Raw genomic sequence first — 21,568 nt, 5'->3', positions numbered from 1 at the left:
TTTTGCACTATACTCTACTATGTGCATCCACACATGTATTATGTTTGCCAATTCTAACTGAGAACATATTCACGAAATATGGTTATACCAACGCTAAAGGAAAAGTCAATATGACTACAAGTAGTTAAGTATCATTCTCATAAGCTTGCAGATATATTTCCATCACTGGTTTCCTGTTTTAATGAAGAAGTTTCTTTTCTGAAATGGATATGCAAGGTTCTTGAAGGGCCTGAGAGGATCTTTTCAGACCTTTAAAGTTCTTGGTCCTAGAAATGAAGAACTTTTAATCTAATGTTGTAGAAAGAATCAGAATGTCTTCAAACTTGGTCATGTCAAAAGAATTTCTGTAAGACCACTCACATAACCAGGATTAATTAGCTGGTACATCAATAGCCTCAGCATTTCCTAAAGGGAAGTCTATTTCAAATCCCAGAATCATTGTTACTCACTTCTAACTGCTTCTATCTACAGTAATAATGAAACTAATTAATCATTGTAAGAACTGGAGGCTATTCCTGTGAAAACTAAGACAGCCTGATTGCTTTGGATCTTTTTTTTTCCAACTGACTTGTTCTTTTTTTGACTGATATTAGCAGTAAGGAGGAGCAATAAGATGTTTTAGTCAAATGCATTGTCACAAGTGCAATTTGTCAAAACTGGCTATATAGAAGGGCACCTCACTGCTTCCCTTCAGGAGCGTATAAGGAGAAATAAAAATAAAAGCATCGCTTTCTCTGTATGTGGACTAGCCGAGCTTTGTTGCTCAAGCTGTCACATGACAAATCAGCTACCTAAACGACTCTCACTTCTCATTTCCCTTTGACATTGCAATGGGTGGTTGCCATCTACTGGTCTCTAAACAATAAGGCAGCTTTGTCCAGGGAAACATGGCTCAGTCTGCATTTCGTTTTGATATTTTGCATTGCTGATTAGAACGAAACCCTGAAGTATTAGTTCTTCAATATTAGGGTGACACAGAGTATACTTGAGTCGTGAATGGAAATTCTTCTCAATGTCCTTGCTGCTATTTTTACCTCAGCAATAGCTACAAGAACTAAAGAAAGCTAATTTAAGGTAAAGGCCAATGTCAGTGGTAAGCACTAGACAAAACATGTGTGCAAGTATTTTGCAATATTTAAGTCCCAGGAATCATATTTGGAACACAGTTATGGGCTTGGCTTCCCTGTCCCACACTTGGGAAAGAGTTACAAATCTCAGAATGGGGACTAAACCCACAGTCTGAGGATGGAGTGGCCAACACCACTGCCCATAACTTTCTTTGGAGACAGACACCAATATTACACTTATAAATGTGTGCAGGGATTGAGATTTTAATTTTTTACATTAAAAAAAACAACACCACAACACCAAACCCCCCAAAACAGACACCAAGTTGTATGAGAGGTACTAAAGGTTAGAGAACTCATTCAGGATGTAAAATGTGAGTTTGATGGCCTTCTCTATTTGAGAATATGGAAACCCACAAATAAAGGCTGAATATCCTCCCCTTCAAAATGCAGGCTTTGAATTCTAATTGCAGGCAGATCGTGGTGCCCACACTTGTGATGCAAGTAGAGATGCCTGCTTGAAAAGGGGGGAAATAAAACCTAGTGAGCCCTGAAATAGGTCTTCAGCCCAGAAGAAAAATTGGGCAGAGAGGAAACATTCCCCAGGTGTCCTGTGTGAAAGCAGAAGGGAAGAAGACTCATTTAGAAATACGTGCCTGTGGAAGGGATGCTCTATAGTGTTTAAGCCTCTGCCTCTCCAGTGCATCCTGGCTGTTCTCACACCTGAGCCCTTTAACAGAACAGCTTTGGGCCTTCAGCCTGCTGGAGGTAACCTGGCGCCAGCAACTCGATTTGTGATGCCATCAGCCCTTGTGCTCCAAGGGGCCAGCAGCGCTTGTTTGCCCCAAGGGACCAGGGTCTCTGGCATGCTTCGCAGCAGAGAAGCTCTGGCTGGGACTGTAAAACTGTCAGTGTGAGATGTAGGTAGCAAAAACTCAACCTGAGCTACTGGGAATAGGACTGGGGTAAAAAAGGCATTTCTGAGGATGCACAACAGCCCTAGGGTTCACAGTAGGAAAAACCACTAAAACAGAGCTTGTTTAAGTTTGGACAGCAATTGCCTTTCCTTGTCCTGTTACAACAGCAGATCTGAGCCCAGAGGATTAAGAGGGAATCTAAAAACCAAGAATTTACCATAAACTGAATTACAACTTCCTGTCTGGATCTGCAGACAGCCTGCAGGGGGGCCACAGAAAGGTGAGCTCAATGCTCCCCAGTCTTGCTCACTAAGGGCTCAGCACAGTCTGGTTCTGCAACTATTAAACTTTAAATTTAAACATTTGCTTTTGTTTTACAGATATACTGCATAAAAATTTACTTGGTATCCCACGTGCTGCAAATCAGATACTAAATATTTTGTGTAGTTATCTTACTGTATTCAGGAGGAAGCTACTGCATGTTCTCTGGGCTGCTCTGTTGAGCTGGGCACAGGGCAGTAACACCCCACTCTTACATGCTGCATGGCTGTACTCTTAAGTAATTGTTATAGAAGATAGTGATGGAATAACACAAAAACCACAGCTGAAAATAAAAGAATTACAACTTTCATGAGTATTGACCCCACTGCTGCTTGCAAGGTCAAGAGTTGTGACCTAAAGTTCACTTTACAGACATTTTATTTTTATTAGAAATATAAAATAATTATTAGAAATTTTTATAATAAAATTAGAAAAGACAATACTGCTTCTGATATGATTAGAATAGCATTCTGAAGCTAAACAAGTTTTGCTAAAGCCAAGAAGGATTGAATTTTCCCTACTAGGCTCTGCAAACATTGGAAACGTGTGCAACCAGAGAAGATCCTAAGCGACCCATTGAGAGCAACCCAGGGGAGTATATGTGTAAGGGTTCATTCTCCAGGCTGCTGGAGCAGTAACTTCAAAGAAAAAGAAAAGAAAAAGAGCAAAACAACAGGCTTAGACTAATGCTGTCTTCAGGATTTCGCATTCTGGCATTGCAGGCAGTTCCTGTACCAAGTGCCATTGCTACATTTTCTTTCACTTACTGAAGGAATATTATACAAATTTCTTTTTCTGTTTCTCTTTACATCTGTATTTCCTTATTTGACAGCTATATATATACCCAGCGTAGGTATATGTATATATAAACAGCACACCAAACCTGTCCCGTTTTCTTTTTCTTTTCCTAGCAGTACTTTAAATTATCCTCAGCAATTTATTTGCATTTGTTTGCACTCTTAAGAACTACTTTTAAATTTTGGAATTAATTTTTCATTTATTTACTAAATTTAATTCAAGATTAGATTACCTTGTCCTAGATGAAGTCTGGTTTGCAGACTCATTATAAAATAAATGCTATCATTTTAAATACCAGAATACAAAAAATTTTCATTAAAACTTTCTACCAAGCAAGATTAAAAATAGAATTAAAATATGGCAATATTTTCAACTCCAAAATTCTATTTAATCAGTGAAATGCATTCCTATATTTCTGAGTAGATGTATAATAATACTTCTGCTAACACTAAATGTTTCTATTATTTTTAAAACAAACTTTTGTAACACATGCTTAAAGCTTAATCTGTACTTTAATGTGTTAGGTATCGTTCTATAATAAAATAGTGTCCTCTGTATGACTGTCAAAAATCTCATAATACTTGCCCAAATCATTCCAGTTTTTCTTAGGTGAAAAGGGGACATAGTAACTGAAGGTACTAAACCCAGTGCCTTAAAGATTTCATCAAAACTGATACCTATTTTAAATGAAATTCTGAACCAGAAGTGACATTTAAGGACATTTAGGCCTACAGAAGGTACCTCCCCTTCCCAGCCTGCCCCATTGCCACAACTGGATTTTCCTCCCGAAAGCCCAAAAGCCCAAAGGGCTGTTTGCCTGTTTTCCATTTTTCTTAATCACAAAAAGGAGGGAGCATCCATCTTTGGTAGCGTAGCAGAGCAGAGGACCTGCTCTACTATTAAGGGACTAGGAAAAGCACTCGAGACAACAACATCCAGGAAGAAAAATGGGGTGACCGTGCTCGCAGCAGCTCATGACAGTTTTGTGGGCTGCCACTGCCTGTTTGCTTTCCCTGGGTTCCAGTACCAAGCACAGGGTGGGGTTGGGTTAAGCTTATCCCTGTGGCACGACTGCTGTCAGCACATGTGGGGAGATCACTCTGCGACTGCTCTTCCCCTACACTGGGGTGGAATGTGCTGCAGAGCACAGTCAGAGCCAGCGCCAGGTCAGGCTTTGCCACTACGTGCCCAAAACACTTTGTCTGTGGAGGAGGTGTACGCTGTATGATGGGCTCCGTGCCATACTTACAGCACTGTGAAGTTATCTCCTGGGATAAGCTTAGTCAGGGACAAGGGGGCTCTGCCTGTCTGTGCCAGTTACTGCCTAGCTTCTGAAAAAGCTGGGACAAGGGATTAATTTTAGCATTCTGTTTAATTATAGCCTCACTTTGACTCTGCCAAATATTAAAAAAAAAAAAAACAACCAACCTGTTTGCCTGGAAAAATCACATAGGTTATGATGCTCTGTTATATTTCTGGCTGGTGCTTTATGATGTAACAAACCCACATTTTGCAGTTAATGTTTCATCTTGTACAATTTTATCAATAGAAAATGTAATGATCTCAGGGAAGATAGAGATGTGTTGAGATAGTAATTACTCCCACCTGTAATGCTTTGGTTAAAGTTATAAATAGATATGAATAAAAAGAAGGATGAAAGGGATTACACATCTTTTCTTGGCCTTCCAGGGGAAGTATGTGTGGGAGACGGGGACCAGGTTTTAAGCCCATTTGGTAAAATTTCATTTGAAACTGTATGAAGAACAGAAATGTGCTTAAAGGTTTGAAGGCCTCTTCTGGTCCCAGATAAAAGCTTTCTAGTTGCCCTTGTCAGTGATAGTCAGGTGATGAATTGATGACATAATGAAGATGTCCAAGAATCACTCTGAAGTAGTATTGTTCTCTTGAATGCAAATTGGATGAATCTGCAGATGTTCTCTTCTAATTCTTAGCCTGTAGCCAAAATGAGTGGAAAGGAACTCTTATTTACACATATAAACTTCCTGTTTTGCAGTTCATTAACAGGATGTATTATGACGGAAGAAGAAGTTTTCTAGCTGAACTGGATTTCCGTCTGGAGCCAGCTCAAGGCAGTAGGCAATGCAAGTCGCAGGCTGTGGGGTATGGTCTGGTGCCTACTTTTCCTGTGCCAGGGGAATGGGAATTGATTATTCCTATCTGAGCAGCTAATCTCTGGTTCCGTCTTGCAAAGCTGTTTGCTCCCAGTGTTATAGGCACAGCAAAGGTGTAGCTGGGTGGGTGGTGGGTTTCTCCCCTAGAAGCTCCTGCAGAAAAACAAAGTGCTGCTCTTCCTTCTCACCCTGCCTTTTCCATTTTCTGCTCCACACACAGGCTCACCCTGGGCCCCCACCCCAGCACGGGGGGTGTGGATGCACAACGGCTGTTGGGCCCTGATAGCAGATTAGCTGAAGGCAGGGGTCCTGCACTGCAAGAGAGGGAAAGCTGACTCAGACAAAGCACCTGAATTTTGCCATATTAAACCCCACATTATTTCAGCTCGATGAATTGATTGTTTTGTTGCATTTGACTAGCTGCCTAGGAAGAGGGATGGACTGGAAACTGAAAAGGTACTTTAGAACTCTCTAAAACCTGCAGATACATTTAAAGGTAAGCCTACATATATATGAATACACTGTTGCTATTTATGTAATATTTTATGCAATAGATGCATAACATTGACACCTACTTTTTAGTGCTACAGTGCTCAACCATTTTGTTTGCGCTCAGGAACCAAGCTCAGATTTCCCTTCCTGAATACATCTCTGGCATTGCATATTCACTGCATTGCAACACTTGTTACTCTGAAGGCATGTTTGGCATAAAACGGCTGGGTTCTCTACATGGAAAGGGGGCCAGTGGGTATGTCTGCATGCTGTAAGGGTGAGTCAGAATGGGGCTCCTAATTAGCTCTGTGCTAATATGACTGTGCTGTGTTTTGGTACTCAGATGATGTGTCCAGTCATGTAGACATACCTTCTTGCTTGTGGTCGGCCCCCCCTGACACTGTGTGAGAACAGGAAATTCTGGGGAGCTTCGGGTATGGTTAAGATAGAAGAAAAATACACAATCTAGTGATTACACTGCAAGAGCAGAGATGACCACAGATACTGTGTATTACCCTAAGAAAAGTCCACTTGGTGTTGGCCTGTTTGTTCAGAGCTCTGTCAGAAGAACCCACTGCAGTTGGCAGGATCAGCATCAGGAAGACAATCAGCATCAGCATAGGTAGAAGAGTGTTGGTGAATATAAGACAAATCATACAAGCCAAAGTACTGTTGCAGATCTTTCTTCTAGTTTACCCTCTGTACTACTCGTTCACATTTTTGAAGATACAGAGAGTTTCAAGTTCATGCAAGTTAAGTTGGTGAAACTTTATGCAACAAAATTAAAAATTAGGGATATGCTTTTAGGATTCTTGGAATGTTTTTCCTTAGGAGAGGAAAAAACCCCCAAAACCCAACAACCCACATTCTTCCCACCCTTCCTTCTTCTGGTAAGGCTGAATTATCTTATTCTAAGTGTGCAACAAAATACTGCCTCTTATTCAGAACTCTTGTGATTACTTCCACCATTGCCTGGGATTTTAAAATTTTTTTTTAACTTTTTTTTTCCCCATTTTAGAAATTACAGTGTTTACTCATTACTGCTTAATATATGAAATAAGTGACAATAAATTTGATGCTCATCTTTGAGGTTTCATTCTTTGTACAGAGGATATTACAGGATATTTAGTTCTAAGAGCCACGGTCTGTGTTCAGCCTGAAAAGTTTCTGGAACTTAATTCTCCACTGGGAAGAAAAATATGTTGAGACAAGCAGGCTCTTTTCTTAAGATTAGCATTGATAGCCACACTGTTGTGAATGAAGTGAATGTGAAGCTAAAAAACAGCTGGCATTATCTCTGGCTTTGCCTCTCTCAAGCTGTTCACATTCATGCACATGAAGTGATGCCATTAGTTACTCTTCTTGTATCACAATGACTGTCTCTGGTGGTTGTGACTCTGAGGTATGTTTATGAAGCTTGTTTATATCTCTGCCAGTTATGAGGGGGTGAATGACTCGGGGACAAAAGCCGTCTTGCTGGTGAAACAAGTCTTGAGACAACACCTTCTCAGCCATTCTAGCTTAGACTTGGCAAAGCACTTCAGGAGAAATACTTCTTTGCTGGGACAAGTTAATGAATTTCATTTGAATCGCTTAACAGAACACTTCCTTGTAAAAGCTGATCATGTCTACAGGAGCAATGACTGCGTAACTGAATGACAAGTTAGAATCCCCACATTTCAGAATATTAGTATAGTAATAAGTAAGTCCAATCCCATTCTTTCTATAACAGCATGTAGTGGTAAGACAAAGCATAATGGCTTTAAACTGGAAAAGACCAGGTTGCTCAAAGCCCCATCCAACCTGGCCTTGAATACTTCCAGGGATGGGGCAGCCACAGCTTCTCTGGGCAACCTGTTCCAGTGTCTCACCACCCTCATAGTCACTCTGTAGGAAGAGTCTGTGGCTTTGTAAGCACATTTCTTTGAGGCTCTGGGGAGAGGCTAGCCAAAGGGGACACTTGGCCCACTGGGCCAGAGTTCCTATCTCAGTAAACCCTCCCACGTATTAGGGTCACTAGTGGCCTAAAACATGAAAGATTCCCATAGCAATGCATTTAGCAGCAAGTCTCGTGAATGTAATATTTCAGACTCATTGATTCTTTAGTTAATTAATTGTATATCTGTTGATAATGTGGAATCCAGAATTGTGCACTGGATATCTAGATTTGCTATGCAGTACTTGGGAAAATTAGTAACTTCACAACAGGGTCTGCTCCTGTAAATGCATGAAACGTACATTCAGACCAGCTTAGAGATGTAGCTAACAAGGGCCACACTAAGGATATAAACTACCATTCCAGGACCCTACTCTGCAACATGGACAGATAGCTCTAATTGCTTCAGAGCAGCAGTGCTATCCCTCTGTAAAGGTGGTAAGTAGTTAACCGCAGCTATTGTTTCAGAGAACTGAGAGTCTCCCATTTATGATTGCTCCTCTTAAGTGGTAAGATGGTAGCTTGACTGGGGACTACACTGGGGGTAATTAGACTTGAGGATCCAAACAACTAGAGGATCATTAAATGTCCTTTCCAACCCAAACCGTTCTCTGATTCTATGACTGCAAGGCCAGTAAGACCATTAAGTAGACGATCTGAGACAAAGACCTTCAGCTCTTCCCTGCAAACTGCCCAGCTGCAGCAGGGGGCAGCTAAAGTAGCCTGCCGATTTTGGGGACTCTCCCTAAGAAAGACAGACCTGTCAATCTTGAGAAAAGGAATCTAATCTGGGTGCCCCCCAGTCCTGGCAGCAATGGGGGCTGCACAACGTACAGGGGCCTACATCTTTTCTGGAGATGCTTTGAGAAGGTCTACCACATCTAGTTGATTCATTTTCACAGAGGAATACCTTGGTTTTAATTAATACAGGTTAATTATTTGCTACCCTGCTAGATCTAACAGCACTGTCTGGGGGGGACATGGATACTGTGGCACAGGAGGACAAATTTTGTTCATGTACAGAGTTTTAGGTCCTGAAGTTCATGGCTTTAGAAAAGGTACAGGATCAGACACTAGCTGAGTGGGGATGGTTAGGAGCGCAGCTTTCTACTTCTGTGAGTGTACTTCAGTTAAGTGCCTCACCCAAAGTCTCATAGGAAGACTGTGGGGGAAGACAACAGCACCCAGGCGTTCCCTATCCTCACCCACTTTATCTAAATTGAGACTGTGTATTTAGTATTTTTCATTGAGGATGCTTGTTCACAGAAAAAACAAAGCATAACTGTGTTAATGGAGTTATCTGAAATGGCTGGAGTGTAAGAAGAGCCCAGTCAGCTGTTAACCTCCTTAAAAATAGGAATAGCTAGGGAAAGCATGTTGCAATGGAGCGATACCAAGTTAAACTTTCTAAAGTGTTAAGGACTTCTGAAGTTTCCACTCAGAACAAAGGCAAGTGTCCTGGGTTTAGCAGCAGTCATTTTTCTCTTTCTTGGTAGCCGGTGCAGTGATGTGTTTTGACTTTCGGGCTGGGAAGAAAGCAAGAGAGAAAGATTTTCCTTAACTATTTTAGCGTGAGCCAGAAACTTCAGTGCCATTGTTAAATTTGTAAGGAGTGTGGTGGTGGGCTTTTTTTTTTTTTTGTTTTGTTTTTTTTTTTTAGACAATTACTTTAGAAAATACCCAAGTAATTATATTTCTCAGATCAAATCCAAATTGCACTTAAGACATTTTATTGGTTTGTGATCAGGCTGGGTTTTTCAGTACTGACAAGCAGACTGATGTAGAAGTCGTTCAAGCTTATGCTTATCAAATGCATGTTGAGTTCTTCCTGAACATCAGACGAAACTGATCAGCCAAAAGGCTCTGAGGCAGAAAGCTGGTGTAACGTGGACCAGCTGCTCTAAGTGTCTGGAGTGCCAAAACCGAAACAGGGTTTTCTTCAGTCCCAGCCAGCCTGCATGAAGGGAAGGGCTGACTTGGAGGTTGTGACTTTGAGGCCTGCTCTCCTCAAGCAAGCAAAAGAACTAGCTTTTCACCCCTGCAGCCTCCCTGAAGGCAGCCCAAAGGTAGCAGTGGGACGAGACACTGGGATCACAGAGATTATCCACTTGAGCAGTAGCAGACTGCAAACATCTGCGTAGCTGGCTAGTCTGAAGCTGGAGAAATAATTTTCATTTATTGGGAAAATGTTTCTATCTTTATCAGGAGCTGGGAACTTTCATGTTTTTAACCATGTCTATAAATACTGAAAACAGTGAGGTTTTTTTCCTTCGAGGCATCTCTATTTTTAAGAACACACTTGGCAGTCACACATCTCATCCCCACAACTGCTGCTGCCAGCGGCAGCACCAGTACTGGTGGTATTTATTATTCCCACACCCTACCCCGCCTGCTCTGTCCCTCCCATACCCGGAATGAGCCTCTGGGACTGGCAGAGCCTGCCTCCCTTCTGCTTACAGAAGACGGCCGCAGCAGCGTTGTGCACAGCTGCAGGACTGATGACCCGGTTTCGTCTGAAGGTCTCATCTGTGCACGGCATATGTGGGCTGTTGAAACACAGTGCTCGCCAACCAGACTCTTTTAAGAACTGGTAAAAAGGCAAAACCGTAGGGTTTATTGGAAAATCCGTATTTTAAAATGCCACTGACAAGCAAACCTCCCTCTTTTTTTTCAGGGGCTGCTAGGTAATTAGAATTTATGCTAGTATTAAGTGGGGCTGTTAAGAACCACCTCCAGCAGCGCTTGCTACTGTCCAGTACTGTCCAGTGGGTATTTACCCACAGCGACCATCAAACTGTATCAAAGATCCCACATTCAACTTGCTCGCAGAAAAATTAACTCTTTCCCCAAAACCACAGCGCAGCAACCCTCGCCACAGCGGCTAATGAATAACCGCGCCGATGCGCTTGTTTATTGTAAGCACAAGGTAACCCGCCCCGCGGGCGGCGCTGGGAGCCACGGGGTACTCCTTGAACGCGGGCCTCGCCTTCCCCTTTGTCTCCTAACTCCAGGCCTTGGGGCAGGCGCCACCTCTCGCCGCCGCCGCCGCCGCCGCCGCCCCTCCCCGTAAGGCGACACGGAGGATAAACGGGCACAATACGCCCTTCTCGGACAGCCCAGCGCAGCCCCTCTCACAGCCGAGGAGGTTGGGGGAAAGCGAGAGCGCACACAGAGCCTGCCCCGAGCTCATGCGCGTTGCGCAGCGGAAGGGGCTGGGGGCCGCCGCCTGCCTGTGGTGCGCATGCGCGGCACCGGCGCAGGGGCGAGCGGCGGTCGGTGAAGGGTTGCCGCGCTCTCGCTGTCCCTGTGCCTTCGCGCGCGCCGGGCTCGCCCTCCCGCCATGTTGTTGTGAGCCCCTCTCGGCCGAAGGGGGGGCGGGGAGGCAGGAAGGAGCGGCGGCGAGAGGAGGAGGCAGGGGGAGGAGGAGGGGGGCGGCGGGCCGGCGGGCGGGCAAGCAAGCAGGGCTGTCTCAGCGCCCGCTCCGTCTCCATCGCAGCAAGCAGCGCCGCCGGCCAGCCCGTGAGTACCCTCGGGGGCTGGGACTGCGCGGGGTAGGCCGCGGAGCGGGCGGGTCCCTTTTTTCCAGCCCTCTTTTGTCTCTGGCCTCGGCTGCGCGCCGAGGGAGGGGAGAAGTAGGGCGGGAGGGGGCCATGTTGTGGCAGGTCACCGGGCTGAGCGGGGCCTGCTCGGCGGCCGTCCGCGCCTCGCCGCCTTTGTGTCCTCCCGGCTCGCCGGGGAGCGGCGCCGAAGTGGGGTGGGAGCGCCGGGAGAGGAGGCGGCGCCGCCGCCGCCGGTGTGAGGGGGACGGCGGTGCTGCGGGGGACGGGAGGCATTGTGCTCTCGGCCAGCAGAGGGAAGCGCGGACTGCGGAAGCAGCTTCCACCCCAGCGGATTTCGGGATGCGAAGTTGTTGCCGCGGCCCGGGCCGGGGGCGTTGGGGTTCATTCAGGTGGCGAGAGGTACCGGGGTGCTTGATGTCGGGGTGTGTGCAAGGCCGGGGGGCACGCACACGTCGGGGGTTACAGTAGGCTTCGGGACCGAGTGCGGAGTGCGGGTCTTTTGTGCAGCCCTACGTACTGCAAAAGTTGCGTGTGTGCGGAATTCGGGGAAAACGGGCTTTGTTCGGATGCACCGAGAGCGTGAAAACTTGAGGTTTTTTTTGTGGTGTTTTTTTTTTTTAGTGCTCTTAAGGATAATGACTGCTTTCTGAGGGTGGAGCGAGAAGGCCAGACGTTTCTGGTAGTTGATACCACACAATGAAGTGTTATGTTTTAATTCTTCAAGCGTGTCTGCGCAGACTACAATAACAAAAAGTTGAGAAAAATGCCAGCTGCCCTGAGTGGATCGTGCTTACAACGAACAGTTTGGGGCTTAATCTCCTCGGCAGTAATTGTGCAAAAAATTTTTTCTTTTTTGGCATTGTTTAATCTTCATCTATTTCAAAACCTCAGACTGTAATTCTTTGAGAAAAAAATAATATAATCGGGACATTTTATATTTTTTTGGCTTATTGGTTGAAGCAAGATGGCTTAACACCAAAATGCGTAGCATATTGGGTTTTTTTTTTTTATATGTGATGTGACGATCCCAAAAAATCAGCTGGTTTTTGGGATGCTTTTTTCCTGAGCAGTGTAGGAGTTTATGAGCTATATTATATAGGTAATCGCAAATGAGAATCGGTGAAACTTCTTATTTTGCCTTCTTGTTTGTCACATGCTGCATGTTCACAAAATACTTTTGGATTTATATTAGTTTCTCTTTTACTGAAGTCTTTGTTGCCTCTCGAGGGATCAGGCCTCTTTAGTTAACATCAGTTGATGTTATAGCTCTTCAGGTATGTGGGATATGAATGCATTTGAAACCTAATTACTACCCCATGTTACCAGTTTTACATCTGAAACATAGTGTTCTATTATATTTAGTCATGTATAGGTTTAAAACCAAATGCTAACAACACTTGCAGTTTTGTTGAGAGCCTCAGAGAGTTATTGTCTACGTTCTTCTGGAATTCAGCTCAGTTTGTGTCAGTGTGAGTATAATGTGTTGGGGGGGAAGGAAACTCGAATAAAAAGGGAAATGATAATTTTGTGGTGGTGTAGTTTGTGTTATATCTATAAAAATGACACTAAATCACCTGGCAGTTTTCTGAAGTGTTCAGAGTTGAAAATTCGCAGTTTGTCCCAGCAGAATGGTTAGTACACAAACTCATGTGATAAACTGCTTGATAACGCAGACTCTGCAGTTTATTATGTGGATGTTACACACAGGGAAGTCCATGTTATTTGAATAGTATTTTTTTCTGCACTAATAGGGAATAGTACTTTTTTTTTTTTTTTCAGTAGCATCTCCCTGTAGTACTTAATATTTTTCTTCTATGTTAGGGACATTGGCACAGAGTTGAGGCAGTTATGGTCGTATCTGGTATCATGACTGATCTGCTATCATGACTGATCATGGTGCAAGTAGTTGGCTGAAAAAGTCAGGCTTGCCTGTCTCTTGGTGAGAAGATACCTCATGTTATGGCGGTATATATTAAATCTTATGCAGTAGTAGTAGTGCACATTGAAAGCTTTATGTACATGTTTTACTCCAGGTTTTCTCTCTCAAGTGTTTCTTTACAGTCTCCTCACTGGGCTGGATAGTGCAAGTGTGTTAACAGGACATCGGCATGTTGAATACTGTGAACTAGACTGATTTTCAGCAGCACTTTCTGGTTCACTTTTGGATATTCCTCCCTCCCGTCAGATTTAACAGTACATGAGTTCTTACGAGAGTGCAAGTTTTTATACACAGAGGCAAGCAGATGGTTTGAATTTCTTGTTGTATGTCTTGATGCCGCTTTTGAATGTGGAATGATACAAAAACTCACTGTCCATTGCAGTAAAAAGAAACCCAAGTTCATTTGAGTGTTAATTTTTTTTGTATTGGGAATCTCCTGTGAAAAAAGCATTTAATACATTATATTTTCTTTTTTAAAAGTTTCTTAGAGAAACTCTATAGAGGAAAAAACATCTAACTGTAGAGCAGACATGCTTTGTAAATACTTCTCATTGTGTGTATTATGCGTAAGGTATGTGAGAGTTATCAATCTTCTTTCTCCTACCTTCACTAAATTTAATTGAAAATACTTTCCTTGTTTAATGTGAATTTTACCTACCCATAACATAGCTCTTGTCTTGATTATTCTACACAATGCAACCATTCCCGTGTAGTTGCAAAGCCAGTGCCTAGATTTTTGTCTCAAAATGAGACAAGCCTTTTGTTGAAAAGCACAACACCAGTTATGTCATGCTTCTGATAATGAAGTTGGAGGCACTTCACAGTCATATAGTGGAAAAGCATTTTAAATGATGTCATAACACAGAAGTGTATTCAGTTCTAGCTACTTGGGTGTAATCTCAAACAACTTGTGTAAAATTTATTTTCTAGTAATTGCTTGCATACTGAAACTGTATAGCAAGATTTAATTTGTATGCTATTCAGAATACCTACTGTGGCTTTTAGAATGGTAGGCGAGAGCTTTTCAAGCTGGCATGTAAAATGTTTAGCTTGCAAATAAAGACCATCTCTAGCAATATCATTTAAGATTGTATTTCATAGAATCATAGAGTGCTTAGGTTTGGAAAGGACCTTAAGATCATCCAATTCCACCCCCCCCCTGCCATGGGTAGGCACACCTCCAACTAAACCATGTCACCTAAGGCTTTGTCCAGCCTGGCCGTGAAAACCGCCAGGGATGGAGCATTCAGAACTTCCTTGGACAACCCATTCCACCCTGACAATAAAGAACTTCTTTCTTATATCCAGTCTGAACTTCCCTTGTTTAAGTCTGAACCCGTTACCCCTTGTCCTATCACTACACTCCCTAATGAAGAGTCCCCTCCTCAGCATCCCTGTAGGCCTCCTTCAGATACTGGAAGGCTGCTATGAGGTCTCCATGCAGCCTTCTGCAGGCTGAACAGCTCAAAATCTCTCTGCCTGTCTTCACAGGGGAGGTGCTCCAGTCCTTTGACCATTCTCCTGGCCCTCCTCTGGACAAGTTCCAGCAGTACCATGTTCTTCTTAAGTTGAGAACACCAGAATTGCACACAGGACTCCCAAGTGAGGTGTCGTGAGAGCAGAATAGAGGGGCAGGATCACCTATGACCTGCTGGTCATGCTCCTTTTGATGCAGCCCAGGATACAGCCGGCTTCCTAGGCTGCAAGCGCACACTGAATCATAGAATCATAGAATAGTTAGGGTTGGAAAGGACCTTAAGATCATCAAGTTCCAACCCCCCGCCATGGGCAGGGACACCTCGCTCTAAACCATATTACCCAAGGCCTCATCCAACCTAGCCTTGAACACTGCTAGGGATGAAGCATTCACAACCTCCCTGGACAACTTATTCCAGTGCCTCACTACCCTAACAGGAAAGAATTTCCTCCTTATATCCAATCTAAACTTCCCCTGTTTAAGTTTTAACCCATTACCCGTTGTCCTACCACTACAGTCCCTAATGAAGAGCCCATCCCCAGCATCCCTGTATGCCCCCTTCAGATACTGGAAGGCTGCTGATGTTCATTTTTCTCATTGACCAGCACCCCCATGTCCTTCTCCACAGGGCTGCTCTGAATCTCTTCTCTGCCCAGCCTGTACCTGTGTCTGGGATTGCTCTGACCCAGGTGTAGGACCTTGCACTTGGCATGGTTAAACTTCATAAGGCTGGCATCAGCCTACCTCACAAGTCTGTCAAGGTCTCTCTGGATGGCATTCCTTCCCTCCAGCATACCAACCGAACCACACGGCTTGGTGTCATCGGCAAGCTTGCTGAAGGTGCACTTAATCCCACTGTCCATGTCACTGGCAAAGATGTTGAACATGATCGGTCCCAACACCGATCCCTGAGGGACACCACTCGTTACTGGTCTTCAGCTGGACATCGAGCCATTGACCACAGCTCTTTGCGTGTGGCCAGTCAGTCAGTTCTTTATCCACCAAGTGGTCCACTTATCAAACTGATGTCTCTCCAATTTAGAGACGATGTTGTGGGACAGTGTCAGATGCTTTGCACAAGTCCAGGCAGATTACTTCAACAGCTCTACCGCTGTCCATCAGTTCTGTAGCCCCATCACAGGCGGCCACCAAATTGGTCAGGCAGGATTTACCCTTAGTGAAGCCATGCTGGTTGTCACCAAGCGCCTTATTGTTTTTCATGTGCCTTTAGCATGCCTTCCAGGAGAATCTGCTCCGAGATTTTCCTAGGCACAGAGGTGAGACTGACTGATCTGTAGTTCCCTGGGTCATCCATTTTCCCCTTCTTGAAAATGGGGGTTATATTGCTCTTTTTCCAGTCGCTGGGAACTTCACCTGACTGCCATGATTTTTCAAATTTTTCAGTTATTTCATTATTGGTTAGCAGATACTTTTTTTTCTAAGCATGGCCATTTAAGACCAGTTGTAGACCTGTAGAAGAAATATGCCTGAAGAGGTTGTGACAACCATCTTGTGAGTTGAGAAGGAAACATAAAACTGAAACGTAGCAGACGTATCCCTGTAATAATCCACATTTGACTTTTTTGCTAGGTGTTCTATATATACATCAATTTCCACTAAACTTCAGAGCAGTAATAAGATCCTCTGTCCTCTGATGGCTGTGCTAAATATAACATCTGCAGCTTTTCTAACAGGCCGATTTTTACATCATATATTTGTGTACACCAGGTCACTTAGACAAATGTGTATTTTGTAATTGTGATTGTTTTCAATTTTGATTTTTCATGCAGTTGTACAATAGGCTACCTCTTGCTTCATCAATGCCGTTGAGGTATTGCCAGAACTCAGTTACAGGTAATAGGTCTGATTGTCTTTCTGTCAGGAAGCTCTTGGCATGTAAATCCTAATGGAAACAAGGGCTGTCACACTTGTGTTTGTGATTTTGCTCTTAAATTTCACCCATGTTATTTTGAGGAAGAATTTGGAGTGATGTGTTGAGCTAGTTATATACATTTTATTATTTGTTTGTTTGTTTGCATGGCTGGTCTGAAGTTCCATGTAGGATTTGTTCACACCTCTGCAAAGGGGAAGTGAGTTTTTAAAAGCTGTATTGGTGTGTTCTGTAAGTCTTCACATGTGCGTACTGATTAAACACAAAGCTACACTTGCTGGAGATGACTGTGTATTTGAGCTAAAAATAATGAGTCTGTTTTGACTAATAGTTTTCAAGTATTAATATTTGAAGTATTGCTGTTTATCCACATTATGATATGTATTGCTCAAACTTCAGCTCTGGGCATACTACAGTGTTGAGTTAGTTGTGTAGTCTGAAGAAGTTGCAAGACTAGTGTTACAGTATTTTGACAATAAGCAAATGCCTACTGTAACAGTACTAATAAGGCAAAGTAGCTTTAGATCTTGTGTTACAAAGCCAAGATTGTTCCAGATTATTAAAAAAAATATATAATCCTCCAGTACATCTGTCTATATGTTAATACCCCCTTGAAGGTTGAACATTCGGTAGTCAGTAAGGCTAGATGAAAAAGGTATAATTGTGTAGGATTAGGGGATTATGAGCTCTTTTGTCTATATTTTCAGATTTAAGTGTTCTATTCTGATTAAATAGTTTTCCGTATATGTATTTTTTTATTGTTTGGACTTCACACTCTTGTTTGGTATAAAAAGTGAGACATTTCTTGGATTTCAAATTTTTATCACTCACCCCAAGTACTTGAGATTGCAGGTGGTATTTTGTTGTTTTATATATGTCCATTTAGATGTTCCTTTTTTTTTTTTTTTTTTAAAGATCAGTCATACAGTTTGGTATGTTATGATTATGGTAGAGTAAGAATGTGTGGAGATCATTAAGTATATAGATACAGGTATATATTGCCCTATATATACATATGTATATATTTTGCCCTATAGATAATTTGATTTTCATTGAAACAGTTCCTGTGGTTTGTGTTGAATTCACATCTTTAAGAAAGATATGTGAGTTAAGCTAGTTTTTGAAAGCCTGTAGTAACGTGAATTCTAAACCTTCCAGTTTTTGTTAAAGCAGTTGTAAATGAACCACATTGAAAAATTTTGAGGTGTTGAGTTTGAGCTATAACTTGCATAAGCATTTCATATATCAGAGTACCTATTTTCTTATCAGAACACCATCAAATCATTAGGTTTGAATTTATGCAAAACAAATGGTTTTGTTTGAAAAGGGATTAGCTTCTGGTAAGCTTTATGAGAAGTAATGGATTTAGCACACAATCTTGTTATACTTGCAGGTAAAAAAATTTTATTCAGGTACAATAGAGACAGTAGAATTAAGTGTAGATCAAAACTTTTCCCTTTTCATAGATAGTAACCTAGAAGAAAAAAAATACGTTTTAAGCTTTCACCCCCAAATATTTAATTGATACAACTCCTTAATTTTTCTTTAAAAAGTTTGTTCTGAGTTTCAGATAGGAATGTTTTTTTTCCCCAGGACCCTTGTAATGTGCCACACTTAAGTCCATGAGGAACTTCTTGCACTTTCCTAAGACCAAGGACATACAGAATGTGTTAAAAAAATAGCAAATGTGAATAAACAAAATTTGCTGACCTTAAAAGCAGGAATATCTGTTGTGTCTGCTTTTTCTTAATGTTTTTTTCTCATTCTTTAATTTCTTTTGGCATTTTTTTCTGATTTTATTCTTACACTTTTTTTTTCTTCCTCTTACGTTGATTTACATAGCATTTTAAAGAAAAACAAGCAACTCTTTCCCTGATATCCTGCTTCATGCTGTATCACATTCTTCATTACACTTACAAATAGTAAAGCAGTTCTGTAAGTATAAAATTCTGTAGTATTCTGCTTGTCCACTTGTGGGTATGAAGATGTTGGGTTATTGCCAGTGTTCAATCAGTTACACAGGCAACAGTGCCGATTGCTGCTAGCCTTTCCCAGGGCTGATAGGTTGTGTAGATAAAATTACAGATAAGCAACTGCTGAGTAACAGTTGCATCTCTTTTCTGCCGTCTGCTTTCCATCCCCAGTGGTAATCAGATGCATGTCTTAATCAGCAGCTTTGTTTAATTCTGTTACGTCCATCAAAATATTTCTTCATTCCTCCAGCAGATAAATGTCTTGAAGATCATGTGTGTTTTCTGGTAAATTAAAAGGGGGATGCAGGGAACTACTCTTATTAAAGTGCTTCAGTGGTTTTACACATTATGAAGATTTAGCAAAGGGGAAACTGCTCTTGCATTGTTCTGCTTTGTTGTCTGTGTGAAAATAGTGACTTTCAACTTGCAGTTATCAGTACTGCCTTTATGTTCTGCCATTTTTCACTTCTTCCAGTCTTCGCTAGCAATATGAACTAATGGAAATCAAGCACAGATCAGGAGATTTCTCTGTTTTACTTGTTTTATTTAACTGTTCTCTGGGTGCCAGTGTTATGGGGGATTTTGTTAAGACAGAAGTTTCTGGTTTTGGGGTTTTTTTTGTTTGTTTTAAGGGCAAACAACTCTTGAGGTAAAAGTACCAAATAAATGGGTTTTGTAAGATCTAAATCTATGCGGATGCAGTTGTATGCTGTGAGTACTGGGTAGACAGAATCTCTGTGTGTATTAATACATGAAAGATAGAATTTTATTATGCATTTTGAGAAAAATCTGGAAGAAAATTAATAGAAGCAAGTATAGTAGATAAATAATCACAGATTGATTGAGGTGGGAAGGGTCATTTGGTCCAACCCTTCCTGCTCAAGCAGGACCACGAGGAGCCAGTTCAAATGAAGATATTGAAATCTTTTGACTATGTATGTTATCCAAGCATATCTTAAAACTACAGATTTTACATAAATTTTAGCATGTCACAGTGCAAAGAAAGTGAGACATTGCAGAAGTAATAAAAAAGTGTTTTAGATGTTGCAGGACTGAACTGTTGTTTTTTTGTGAAGATGGTGGAGCTCTAGCCCACTGATTAGGTAAGAATTTAAAACGTATAGAAAGAGAAATATAGAAATTGAAAAGTAAATTTAGCAGGGATTTTTTTCAAACAAAAATAATAAGAAATGTTTATATACTGAAAAATAAGGATTGCTTAAGTTATCTTGGGAGACCCTACTAGTTGGCCAGAAAGAAACTCTGGTAAGCCTGAGTCTTAACAGGTGGATTCAAGTAAATACAGAACATTTAAAGACTGTGTATTCCCTCCTGTGCCAGAAGACACCTGATACTTCTGACTGTCTCTCAGTGGTACATAGAAAGAGGGGTTATAAGCAATTTGGATTTAAGAGAAACATATTAACTTGGCTGGAATCACTGATTGATTTTGAAGAATGTTCAAATTAGTTGAAGTGCTAAAGAAGTTGAATAGCAAAATAAGAAATTAATAAATATACTTGATTAATTCCAAGAAACAAATTCCTGGGAAGACTAGGGAAATAATGTCTTGGTCTTGTGAAAGTCATCTGAAATGTCTTCAGAAGAACTGAGCGTATTATTAACACAAGGCAAGACAAAGGCTTTACTAAAGATAATTACCTGTCTAGTAGAGTATCTAATTCTTACTCATGTTGGAAGACCAAGGAATTGCTTGTCAGTGTCCCACCTAAGGAATTACTGAGAACTATGGGAATGATCAGTGAAGCACCAATAATTGGAAAGCAGTTTGTGCCCTTGCTAACATGCCTAACTTGTGGTCTGGTAGCTAGACTAGAAGGTCCTGTCCAACTAAAATACTTCTGTATTAATACAGGTCAGCATTAGAGGCCAGTGGTAGCACAGGGAGAGATCGAGTGGGTCATTCTGGAGTTTCCTGGTAGTACTGAGGCTTAATGTATGCTAGTTTGGAAATTACCAAGACTGCAATGGAAAAATTTCAGGTGCCACACATATTTAAGAGAAGAGCAGGAAGTTCAAACAGTACAGTTGAATGGAATTCAACACATTGTTGAGATGGAAAAATATTACTGATGAGTGTATGCTTGGCATGTGGGTGCCTAAATTAAGTAGCTGCTCTGACTTAAAATATCATTGGCTCATAGAACATTGCAGACTAAGTAAGGCGCAGAAATATGTGGTATTGTTAATATTCATACTCTGTTCTGCTGTGGTTGCTTCAGCTGTAGCAACGGAAAATTAAAATTATGGACAACAGTCACTCATGGCAAAAACTTGGGGAAGTTGAACTACTTTGCTGGCATAGGGGGAGGCTGTACAGAATAATCGGCAGCATGAGGCAGGCAGAGGTTAGAGGAGTGCTCATTTGCATGAGAGGTAATAATCAAAAATCTTTGGACTCTCAGGTGAAAGGTAATGCATACTCAGCTCTTCAATACAGGATGTCAAAGCCAAACGTGTTAATTTGAGTCACCTCTCATAGTAAAACAGCAGTGTCTAGTCACTGCCAGGGTTAAGTATAAATTCTTAATGGAGAAATAACTGTCCCCTGGGTCATTGATCTTACGTTAAAATACTTAATATTGAAAAGTTATAAAGGATAATGAAGTAAGTATAAAAACGATAGCACTTGGGGGGTTTGACCTTTTTATTTTTTTTTTCTTTCTTCCATCAAGACCGAAAAACTCAGTTGAGGCTCTTTGGCAGCACAGCACCTGAGGAAGACCACTGTCCACTGTGGTATCATCCTTTTGTTAATAACCTAATGGGGCTGCAAATAGGTTAGTGTTCTGTTTGGCATTTCTTCATTACAGAAGTGCTGTGAATTATTGTCTAGTGGCTTAGTGATCAGCAGTCTGTCCATAATATTTGGAGTTCTGGATATGAGGTTTTCAGGAAGCTCAGAATATATTTTCATGGATGTCAGAACACTTGCAAATGTTCTTCCCATGTGCTGAAGCAAAGGGCTACAGCAGTGTGATACTGCCCAAGCTGTTTGCCCTGTCTTTTCCCCTATCTGCCCTATATCCCTCATGGCAAAGATA

The 21,568-nt window shown here is 41.9% G+C and overlaps 1 protein-coding gene across 4 annotated transcripts in view; it reads left to right on the top strand.

Moving 5' to 3' along the window:
* The first annotated feature begins 5,468 nt into the window (after positions 1–5,468).
* PUM2 (pumilio RNA binding family member 2) overlaps positions 5,469–21,568 on the top strand; it is an 86,946-nt gene continuing 70,846 nt past the window's right edge. For 2 of the 4 annotated variants that reach the window (XM_061351217.1, XM_061351214.1), the window contains exon 1: positions 5,469–5,731. The gene's annotated coding sequence lies outside the window, so the exon portion shown is untranslated. Of the gene's footprint in view, positions 5,732–10,902; positions 11,183–21,568 lie in introns of those variants that run through there. The other 2 variants (XM_061351222.1, XM_061351213.1) reach the window with 2 other exon arrangements.

This window comes from Neopsephotus bourkii, unplaced genomic scaffold, assembly GCF_033783945.1.
Source record: "Neopsephotus bourkii isolate Nb327-2 ecotype Australia unplaced genomic scaffold, CSIRO-AGI_Nbou_v1 NB_565, whole genome shotgun sequence".
NCBI lineage: Eukaryota > Metazoa > Chordata > Aves > Psittaciformes > Psittacidae > Neopsephotus > Neopsephotus bourkii.
This window is presented reverse-complemented; position numbering and strand designations above follow the sequence as displayed.